The sequence below is a fragment of the Ursus americanus genome, chromosome 10, assembly GCF_024610735.1.
Source record: "Ursus americanus isolate L20-20 chromosome 10, mUrsAme1.1.p, whole genome shotgun sequence".
In the NCBI taxonomy this organism is placed as follows: domain Eukaryota; kingdom Metazoa; phylum Chordata; class Mammalia; order Carnivora; family Ursidae; genus Ursus; species Ursus americanus.
The window spans coordinates 31,970,901-31,982,999 of record NC_142136.1 but is presented as its reverse complement, the minus strand read 5'-3'; the positions used below and the strand labels follow the sequence as shown (position 1 = coordinate 31,982,999).

The 12,099-nt window shown below is 36.6% G+C and overlaps 1 protein-coding gene across 7 annotated transcripts in view; it reads right to left on the bottom strand.

Moving 5' to 3' along the window:
• The window catches only part of KLF12 (KLF transcription factor 12), a 420,803-nt gene that overhangs the window by 361,138 nt on the left and 47,566 nt on the right, over window positions 1–12,099 (bottom strand). The window contains exon 1 of one of the 7 annotated variants that reach the window (XM_045811083.2): window positions 2,984–12,020. The exons of the other annotated variants lie outside the window; for them this stretch is intronic. The gene's annotated coding sequence lies outside the window, so the exon portion shown is untranslated. Of the gene's footprint in view, window positions 1–2,983; window positions 12,021–12,099 lie in introns of those variants that run through there. 7 annotated transcript variants of the gene reach the window in all.

Sequence of the window (12,099 nt, the reverse complement as noted above, 5' to 3'; positions counted from 1 at the left end):
GCACTGACCTCAGAAAAGCCAGGAAGGAACCAGATTCTAAGAGGACTGATGTCAGGACAGTCCCAATCCAGAGGAACTCACCTGCCTCAGAGCTGGAAGGAAGGAGGTGGACAGAACTAGATAGTGATTCGGCCACAAACCAGACAGGTAAGAAGCTGAGGACGTTCTTGATGTATAGACACCTACTGTTTCAGTGACACAGACATAAATTGGTGACCCTGAGAATGGCATCGTTTGGTAGAAGGAATGACAAAAGCAATGAAGTTTTAAAAACTCTCCCTGTGGGCAATACAGGGGACCTCCTGAGGCTCTGGGAGTGGGTCTGGAATATTTTCCTTATGGGTAAGTAAAAGATCACTCATGTCATGAATTATCAGTTTATATGTTTACAGGATCATGGATGACAAGTTATTAATAAACTTAGGGCCCAAAAGTCACTATGAACAACTCACAGAAGATATTTTTCTAATATACTCTTAACCACATAAAATATCAACAAAACATAAACATTACCCAAGTAGAACTGAAATTAAAGCATACAATATTACCTTTGCAGAGCTGTCTGATTAAACCAGACTTACTAAATAATGCACGTTAGAGACGACACCTAATTAGAATTTAATGATTATGACAATGCAGGATGGCTATATAAAAATAATATGGTGCTGGGGCACCTGGGTGGCTCAGTCGGTTTAGCATCTGCCTTCAGGTCAGGTCATGATCCCAGGGTCCTGGGATCGAGCCCCACATTGAGCTCCCTGGTCAGCGGGGAACCTGCTTCTCCCTCTCTCTCTGCCTGCTGCTCTGCCCACTTGTGCTCTCTCTCTTTCTGTCAAATAAATAAATAAAATCTTAAAAAAAAATAATACGGTGTTTTGGTCTAGAAACATAAGCCAAATAATCTATAGTATCATAATTGCCATTAATTTTATAACACAATTTCTCCATCTAATCCTGACAGAAGTACACTCAGGTATATCTCATCAAAACCTGAGAGAAATAGAAATAACACATAGAAAAGGAAAAATCGCTACTTCACATGGCAGGTAGTAAACCTACATAAAATAATTCCTTCATCTGTGAGAGTATACTTTTTTTAATTACATAAAGTTTAAAATAATGGATGGCAAACTAAAATGGATTCAGTGGAAACAAAAAGTGCATGAAATTAAGATGTCAGTGGACTATGTTAAAAGGGCAACCATGTCATGGCGCTATCAGAGACAAGACTCTCCTTGACTGGCCATGAGTCTGACCCTGTATAGTGATTTTATCTTAAATTGATGCTGATGGAAAAGAATGAGCAACTCTTCACGTATTAACAAAAGAATGTAAAATACAATGTTAATCTAATAAATAGCATTTCCCAAATTTGCCTCTCCCTTGGAACAACTAAACAATCTAATTACAGAAACTTAAATTACAGAATGAAAATGTGGGGGTAGTGTTCAACCTTCTCAACTCAACCTGAGTTCTCTTTCTATAAAGGAAATTTTCCCCAGAAGTACAAATTTACCTGGAAATAAAACAGATGAAAGTTGATCTACGCTGCCCACCTTCTCACCAAAATACATTCCACCTTTATTATTATGTTTGCACATCATCATGCCTTTCTTTTGTACCTATTAGCACTTAACAGAGTCTGGTATATGGTAGATGTTCATTAAAAATAAAACTTGGGGCGCTGGGGAGGGAAACATGGGTAAAAGTGGTCAAAAGGTACAAATTTCCAGTTATAAGATAAATAAGTCCTGGGGATGTAATGTATAGCACAGCGGCTAGAGTTAAAAATACTGTAATTGTATATTCAAAAATTGCTAAGAGATTAGATCTTTGAAGTTCTCAGCACAAGAAAAAAATCTGTTAACTCTACGTGGTGATGGATGTTAACTATACTTATTGTGATGATCATTGCACAATAAATACAAATATTGAATCATTATATCATACACCTGAAATTAACATGTATGTCAGTTATATCTCAATATTTTTAAAGAAAAATTAATGAAAACATTATGATAAAAAATAATGAAAGCATGATCATTATGAAAAAAAAGCAAGAATAAATTCCGGCCAACTCCTGATCTCTACCATTTCCAAGCTAGTCACAGAAGATACATAAATTTATATAAAAGATTACTCTCTTAACTATCTACAAGAAACCAAATAACATAATATGTAAAAATAACATACCACTGCTTAATGCAAGCTCCAATTTTGAAACTTTCTTAAATTAACTAGCATGTGTGCTATCACACATCTAAGAGTAACTGATTAAACATACATTTAACTGGATTTTTTCTTTTAACTTAGGGATTCTGACCATATGATTCTAAAATACAAGATTTTTTAAAGGAGTCAAATACCCTGCACTGGGAGAAGAGGTTAGGAATCATATGCAGTAATGTTGACCTTTGCAATTCCATAAACCCTTCTAAGACATTTCTGAGGCATAGGAAGTTCCAAATCCTGCTCAACATTGCTTAAGGAAATGCTTTGTACAAGCTGTTTTTAGAGAAAACAGTTAATAGCCAAGCTTGTGCCTTTGAATTCAGCAGCACCAGCTGCTAACTTAAGGGCACTGAAATTAGGAAGCTTTGTTCTAATGGCGGCCACAGAGGCTCCTTGGTATACTGATATTTCCCAAACAAACCAAATCCTTTAAAAGGCACACACCAATACACACGTGTCCAGAGAATACATTATCTGCGAAAAGAAATAAGCTAGTCAAAGAGCCCAAATAACAAGAATTCAGGAGGGAATGCAGTGTGAGGGGAGAACCACCTCAATGCCTGAACTTTCATTACTTCACTTTAAAAGCAGAATATTTCAATACTGCATGGATAATTCAATAATGCCAAGAGCGGCATCAAAGCTCCAAGGAGAAGTAATGTGCTGCGAAGCCTTGCAGTCTGTCTTTCCTCCCCCGTTTTAGACTCCATTACAAGCACCACAGCAAGATCCACCACCCAGCTCCGCATACCTGTTTACTGGCATTCAGAAAGAATTCTCTACATGCTGGGAGGCTGCAAAAAGCACAAATGACAAGTAAAAACAAAATCACTGACTAAAAACTGAAACAAAACACTGTGTCTTCCGCTGTTTTCTCATTCTTACATATCGGGGTGTGGAGCGGGGTGCCATGCACGCAGGTGCTCACACATAAATATTCTGCTACCTGTTAAGTACTCTTTTTTCCGATTAAGTCAACTCTTTACAACTCTTACAAATTTACAAACTGGTAGAGGATCACCCCATGTCCCCTCCTCTTCCCTGCTCCCAGAAAATAAAAATGTGCCATGGAGCTGAAGAGAAGGTGGGGTCCTAAGACCTGGCAGTCATGCTGTACGAGTTCTCCAGGGCAGGCTCCCCTGACTTACAACCCGCAAGTCAGAGCGCCCCTTGTCTTTATGATCTAACTGGACTCTGAGCTTAGCCAAAACTCAGGCGCTGGTAGGACCCAGCTGAGTCTGCGATACATGGAGAAGTGAGACCTAAGGTACTAGCTCTAACCAACTTGATCCTGATGGCTTAAGCCTGGCTAGATTTGGGATGTCCCTGAATGTAACAGGGAAGCAAACAAATGAGGCAGCGACAGACAATGCTTGGGATGTTCCTGGATATCAGAAAGGCATAATTTCTACACAGGATTTGAGGCACAGCCCAGCAGTATGCCAAGAGGGCTCAGGTGTGATTCTATTCAATTCCACAAATATTTATTATGCATCTTTTGCCAACTCAAATGTAAGAAGGACTCCAAATTGTATTTATATCCTCGGGATATAAAACAGTGTTGGAACAGACAGTAGGCACTTAATAAATATCGAAGAAAGGAAGGAGAGGAAGAAAAGGAAAGAAAGAAAAGGCAGGCGGGCAAGTAAATGCAGAGTAGGCATTTGCTAGTACTGAGGGTACAAAGATGAACAATATGGCAAATGAGCTTCCGAGGTGCTGGCTGGAGATTTAATCAGGATCCCCCCCGCCCATTTTCTAATCTAGCTTTGATTTAATCAGCTCTTTTTCTTGAGACATCAGACAGATAAATGAAAGTTAAACTAGTTTAGAAAAATTAAGCTTCAGGCTTCTGCTGCTAACATTTTGAAAACAAGAAACTAAAACAAGTTTTTAATCCTGGTCACACATGAGAATCATGTAGGAAACTTAAACTTGCCAGCTATTGGCACCTGGGTCCCATGTGGGATTAAATTGCCAATTAAATTACAATCTCCAAGGGGCAGGTAAAGGTACTACTATTTTTAAATACGCATGTGATTCTAACCTGCATCACATTATGAGAACCACTGTTCAGTAAATAATGGTAAAGTTTTCTGCCCAGGATCTATTACGAACTTGGTAAACTACAACGGAAATCTAACCTATATTTAATAACTATGTGTATATTTATAGCTTCTACAGCAATAAATGAGACTCATTTATTTAAGCAAACATCATCTACTTTAACTTCTTGACCAAAAACAGCAATGGAGAAACACTAGAACACTGATAAAACCAAAAATTAAATAAACAAACAAACAAACACTTTAGATATTCAGCTCAGCACACTGGCACAAAATGTCTCTAAATAGCTGAGAAATACTGACAATATAATTAAAGATTTTCAAATACATGATTCTGACACTAATTTGAAGATTACTTATTTTGTTAAAATTACCTCTACTTCTTTTTTTAAGCAGCTCTATTCATAACAGCCTAAAATTGAAAAGAACCAGGATGTCCCTGAATACCTCCATTTTTAAAAAGGTTTTCTTGGGGCTCCTGGGTGGCTCAGTCAGTTAAGCATCCGCCTTCCACTCAGGTCATGATCTGGAGTCCAGGGATGGAGCCCAGCATCGGACTCCCTGCTCAGTGGGGAGTCTGCTTCTCTCTCTGCCCTCCCCCCACTCATGTTTTCTTTCTCTCTCTCTTAAATAAATAAGTAAATGAAATCTTTAAAAAAAGGTTTCCTTATGTTCTAAAAATGACTGTGGTGCCCTGCACAACTCTGTGAATATATCAAAAACTACTGAATTGCATACTTTATAGACAGGTTGAATTGGCATGTGAATTATATCTCAGTAAAGCTGTTAAGCACATAAAAGAAATTTTTTAAGTAAACTTTTCTCAATTATATTAAAACTGAGTTTTTTCATAATTGTACAAGGGCTGTGGCTATTCCACAAAGTATTAGTATAAATCAATTTTTAATGTTAAATTTTCTTTTCATATTCTCCTAAAATAAAGGGTGCAATCCATACTGAAAGAATTTTGGCTTCAACAGCTTTTAAAAATCACAGCCTGAAGCAAAGTGAAATTACAAAAAAGTTAATATTAAAATACTGACATTAATGATATCATAATCAGGGAGTGGGGGGATAAAATGTGATTAAGTTATTAGTGAATCACTAAGTGTGATGTGGTGGAAATGAAATGGGCCTAAGTGTCCTATGTCCCAAATTCTAGATCTGACCCCATCATTTGTGGAGAATTCTTAGACAAACTACCCAAATTGCTATAAAAACTGTAAGTCAGAAATTCATTATAAGAGTAAGCTAAAGCAATGTTTAAGAAACCATTTGAAAACTGTTTGGTGCTTGAAAAAAATAGCACTGAAATTATTTTGGCTTTGTTGCAAAAAGAGAGATCACTGAGTTCAGAGAGACTATGATGTGTTCCAAGAATCTCTACTATTTTGTTCTCCACCCACTTTTCCCTGTAGCATCTCTTCAACCGCTTAAATTTTTCTTGTCTCCATATTTTCTCATCTATAAAGGAGAAACATATTTAAGAAGTTACTGAACTATAAAGTCCTCTACTTTATTCAGTCAATGAACCAAAGTAGTACCTGGCTTCCTTCATCCCTTTTGGACTAGGAAGATACAGTGGGTTTTCATGATATTGCAGTTATACACTGCAAGCGGGTTTTGTATGTTAGTTGGTTTCATGGGGGTTTTTTTGTTTTGTTTTGTTTTGTTTTGTTTTGTTTTGTTTTAACAAGAGTCCCAGCCAGCCAGGGGAAAGGAAAAGAGCTGGAAGAAATGTTATGAAGGAGCATGAAAGTTCTGATAACCAGAAGAGCAGACTGACACAGAGGTTCTTATCAGGAAGGGTCCCTATTTACAGTAAAGGAGCAAATCCAAATTTCCATGCACAGAACTGCAACTTTTTTCCAGTAATTAGTCTTCTCTTTCAGAAATCCCATCACAGTGAAGCTGGGCAAATGAGTCAATTCCATTTCAAAAAAGTTACACTCTTCTCCAAAGCAAGTAATCATTAGCCCCCAAGGATAACAACCATATTATTATAAAAAAAGCTTTTCGTTTAGAAAGGGAAGACACAGGCAAACGGAAATGTTTCTGCAAACTTTTTCAAGCATTACTTAAAATGGTTGTAAGGCAGGATTATAAATGATCGTGAATTTAATACTATTATTTAATTGAGTCTTCAATTCTTTTGTAAGGATTAATTATTTCTTATATTAGATTTCCTTCATTGTGTGACGATATGGAAATATATAGACCCACACATGTGTGAGCTGCTCAACTATAATTAATGATGCACTTTTATTCTCTATTATTGTGTGGAAAACATTCTGACACAAAATAAATGAAGCATAATCATTCAGAGTAATGATTCGAATGTACTGATTAATGAAACCAAATAGCTTCTCTGTTCTTTAGTTAAATTAAAACATTTACACTCTGGAAATCATAAGGGCATCCTTAAATGGATGTTTTCTAGGTAATCATTTACCCTTATAGAAATCACCTACCCTGCCTTCATTGTAAGTTCCCATCAGTTGTAAAATGTACCATTATTTTATGTGCAAGAACAAAAACTCTGTCAATTAAACTATTCTACAATACTAAGTTGTCCTCAGAGATGTTAAAGTGTGAGGAGGAAACAGGAGAGAACGTGACCTATATGCTTAAAAATCATCAGATGGTAATAAAAAAAAAATTAAGAAAGAAAGGAAGGGAAAAAGAAAAAAGAATCATATGACTAGACAGATGGATAGATAGGCTGACTGATTTCCTGAGCCCCAATACAAAACTACCGACTTAGGTATTCTGGAGATTGGGCTAAGATACTAGTACAGTTGACCCTTGAACGACCAGGGGTTAGGCGTACCAACTCCCCATGCAATTGAAAATCCAAGTACAACTTCTGACTACCCAAAAAACTTACCTACTAATGAATGGCCTACTACTGACTGGAAGCCTTACCAATAACCAGTCAATGAACATATATTTTGTATGTTATGCATATTATATACATTATTCTTACAACAAAGTAACCTAGAGAAAAGAAAATGTTAAATCGTTTACAGAACTGTACTGTATTTACCGGAAAAAAAGTCCACCTAGAAGTGGATCTGTGCAGTTCAAACCCGTGTTGTTCAAGCATTGACTGTCATTTGTAACAAGCTCCCTAGGGGAGGGACCTAGAACTGGCAGACAGAGACCTATCAATTATACCAGTTTTCTAATGATAAGCAACTCAAACACAATGGCCGCCATGACGGATACTGCACTTTGTTTTTAACAACTGTTTATAGGGCTACAAAAATATTGCCTATAATGGAAACTGACAAGCCTGAAAATATCACTAAAAAATGTGTGGATTTTAACACTGATATTGATGAGGGCAGAGACAAAAGAAGTCTCTTAAAGTCTCTATACAGGATTCTCCCTTCCCATCACCCAACCAGTCCAATTGGTGGAGCCCAGCTCCAGTGACAGCAGAATTGGTGTCACATTTCTGGTTTAGGAAGAGCTCCAAGTCTTATATTGGGTCTACAGTGTCCAGAGAGCCTCTGGTACCCAACTACCATCCTGGGCCAATCCTGGTCCAGACAGCTCTAGAAAACCAGAGAAGAAACGAAGCAATAAAGCAGCAGTACTGTTAAAGAGGCAGACAGAACAGGTCTTACAGCCTAACACTGCCACTTAATTGCTATGTGATCTTGAGAATGATGCTGAACCTCGATGATCTCACGGAGGAATAACAGGGATAATAATCAGATCTGTCATGAAGATTCACTGAAATAACATATGTAAAACACCTCGTGCAATAAATGGTACAAAGTAGGTGTTCAGTAATTAGAAAATGACATTATCACTATTGTTGCCTCTTTCATCTATCTCTGTTTTTATCAAAAATTACTAAGTACTACAGATTTCAGTAATAATCACTCTCTCTATTAATATGCATTGATTTTTGTCTCTACTTCTAATTTATAACCTTAAAGACGATGTTTAATGTTATGGTTTTTCTCTGTTCCTCAGAGCTCAACACATGGTATTAGGCAACCAGTAGATATTTTATCAACTCAACCATTCACTCAACAGATAATTACATATTTCTCACATGCAAGACACCATCCTAGGCATGGGGAATACGCTGATTGCTACCCTTGCATTTACAGACCATGCTCAGTAAGATCTAGTCTATTTTATTGAATTATTTATTGGAACAGCAGAAACACACACATATAAATCACTACATACAGGCAGAGAAGTTCTCCTTCCATAGATTTACAATAACCTGTTCCTCTACTCCACTCCGACCAGAAAATATAAGAAAATAAGTCACCTTAATCAATTATTAAAACTACCAATTTCAACTACATAGACCAGAGTCCCATGTTCCAGCACCCTCAACTAATGGGGTCTAAATATGAAAAATGTCTATACATGCTCCATAACTTGTAAAAGAGCCCATCACAAATTTTACCTAATTAAAAGTATTATACTGCAAAATTGTTGATCCAAGGACAAAAGAAATTCACTAAAACAAAAATGTATTTCTATATGATGCTATAAAATATTTCAATGTATTCACAGATTGGGCTTTGCCTGCAATTCCAAAATCTCATTTTCTCATGTAAAATTTCTTCCAGTTAGAAAAAAAGGCCTAAGTGAGCTAAAAAACCTGTCTTGAGGAAATTATTGTATTGTAAGTAGCTAAGAAAGAGATTGTACGGTATTAAATTCAAAAGCCTGCCGGTAAAGAAAAAGCACAATTTTCTCCGTTTGTTCCGCACCACACTTCGTTCCCCTCCAAACCTACCTCCTTCCCAGTAAGCCCCAGATTCCACACTGTGAGCTGAATGAGCCTTCTACTGCTCACTGTAAGAACGACCAAAGACAAGATGTTTTGAAGTGAGGATGAATATGCACATATTTTTGTACAAGATGAGTATCTAGTTTGCTATTCCTGGCAAAGGACAGGGAATGTCCAAGGTTGTCAGTACAACTTTTATCTCCTGTGATTTAACTGGACCTTTAGCAAGCACAGAATATAACTTCAAAAGAAAGATTTTTTTTTTCTTCCATGATAAAACAAAGCAAGCCAGAGAACATTTTCCAGGGGGGTAGGGGGGTACTGACAGTCCTTCGACCAAGAATTAAGTTGGTAAAAAGCTGGAGAGAGGATAATTAGAAATAAAAGACTTACTTTTGCAATTAGTAAAGCAAAATAAGGCAAATATAGACAAAGTAAAGAGAAAATGTTTCAAGAAAGACAATATAGTATACAACTAAAACATAAGGAACTGGGACTTTCAGACAAGAAGTTTAACGTTAGGTATCTGACAATACTGAAATGGGTGGGCAATAGAAAGATTTGCACAGTGGACTCGAATATCTCGGTTTTCAAACGATGTGACCCACAGAAAAGGCATCATTTCTAGATCAATTATTAGTTATTTCATAAAGAGTAATACTAACGTGGACAGTCCAACTGACTTCATTTCAACAAGCATTTCTTGAATACATCTGTTATGTACAAAACTCTGTAAGCATTCTAGGCTAGAGACACAAATCCAAGTCCAAACTGTGTTTTAATGAACTCAGACCCTAGTATATTTTCAAAGGTCTGTGCGGTTAATGTTGAAATAAGTATTAGGTTCTGACATATGAACTTGACATGTTTATAGTTCAAAAACAGATGAATAATGGTAATTTCATATACTTGATACATAACACCTATCACTGAAAGCTAACAAAATAACTATGAAAAAGAAGTCTAGGCAAAATGTCTCTAAAAGTACAGAAACTAAGATTAAAAAAAAAAAAAAAAAAGAACCAAATTCATTCACTTGACTCTGCAAAGCAGGACAGCTTCTTGGAGCAGATGGCATCCGAACTAGGAATCAGGTTTTGAGAGTTGGAATAGTTAGAAGAGGGAATTTAGTGAGAAGGAAGTGGCAGATGGGAATTTTAGACTGGGGAAAAGCAAGAACATAAGTACAGGATCATAAAGTGTAACAGAATAATTCAAATGGCAAAATCATCTATTTTAATGTCATAGAACAAGGACGTGAGGTTCTTCATTAAAACAGAATTTAAATTTAATTCACCTGGGCAAACAGATTTGTCTTATAATCAAAACAAACAAACAAACAAACAAAAAACCTACCTAGGATAATATAAAGGTTTTCTGATAAATGATAAAAGGAAAATTAAATAAGAACGTCCAATCAACCATCCCCTATAAAAGAGCTACAAAGAGTCTCCAGTTCATAGAAGTCTCAATATAAAATAACAGACGGAAAGCTCCTCTTATGTTATGGATGCATCACAAGGGTGCGCTGGATACTATTCTGTTCAGTAATGGGCAAGAGCTTTGCTCTTGACTAGTGTCCTTAGGGCTGCCTCTGCCTTTGCTCTAAACATCAGGGTTTTAAGAAAGGCCCACTGGATTTAAAGGTCAAGTTCTTCCCACCATTCCATTTTACAAATCACTACAAGTAACCATTATACATTTACCATGGAACTGCCAAAATTTAATGACCACTAGACCTTACTGAGTGCTTTGTGGGAACGCTGGCTTTTGCATGGTTATGAAGATGGTAATGAAGTCAAATCTACTGCTCCATTACACATATTATTTTTAGCCACAATAACAGTGTTCCGTTTAAGCTTTAGGACTGTATTTAAATAGATGGTTTAGGAAACAATAAAGCCTAAAAGAATACTGTAGGTGTATTCCAAATTTAGAGTGAGTAGGAAACATCAGGGGGATTTTATCTACTCCATCAAACAATAAAACACTCTGAGCCAGAAACACAAAGAGGCCAAGAAAACAGGGAATGGGAACTTTTTTCTTATTGGAGAGTCAGCAAGCTAATAAAAATATTAATCAAAGAACTCATAAAACAATTATTGTTTGGCAGGAATTTTTTTTAAAGAGAAATGTTAGATGCTGTGCTAGTTATATTGCATAAACATTCGACCCACGAGACACACTACATATCACAACCAGTTAAAGGAGTAGGACAAGGGGAAGAACAGACTTAAGGGACAAAGTGAAGGAGGAATGAGACACACATACAGTGAAAGAGAGATAACACTGAAGAAAGAAATAGAGAGAAAAGTACCTATAATCAAACCCACAAGAACACAGAATAGGACTGTTTGATCTCTCAAAACATTTTTGCTGAAGACTATTAGATGTCTATTATAGTTTCATGAATATATGCAAAAATGGAGATACTATATATATATATATATTATTTCAAAGACCATGTAAAATTATATTAAGGGTTGACTATAAAGGTTCTTTCTCAACTACAGCTCATGACAACATTAAATCGTAATGCAAGAAGAATACAACCAGTACTCTGGGAAAGTAGGATATTCCTATTAAAAGTGTTGGAAAATATCAAAATGTCATAAGTTAATCATTGCTTGTATGCCTGAGCATGATATAAAGTTTGATCATAGAAGTTCTAGGAGGTAGGCTTAATTTGTGAAATATAACTACAAATTTCAACAATCTTGTCTCCATTGAGAGTTTTACGTTTAGAGAATGTGATTGTGATTGCTTATAAGATACTTCTACAGGGGCGCCTGGGTAGTGCAGTCGTTAAAGCGTCTGCCTTCGACTCAGGGCGTGATCCCGGCGTTCCGGGATCGAGTCCCACATCAGGCTCCTCCGGGAGCCTGCTTCTTCCTCTCCCACTCCCCTGCTGTGTTCCCTCTCTCGCTGGCTGTCTCTCTGTCACATAAATAAATAAAATCTTTAAAAAAAAAAAAAAAAAGATACTTCTACAATTTTATGTCAATTTTTTTTTTTTTCTGGTCTGATAGTTGGGTT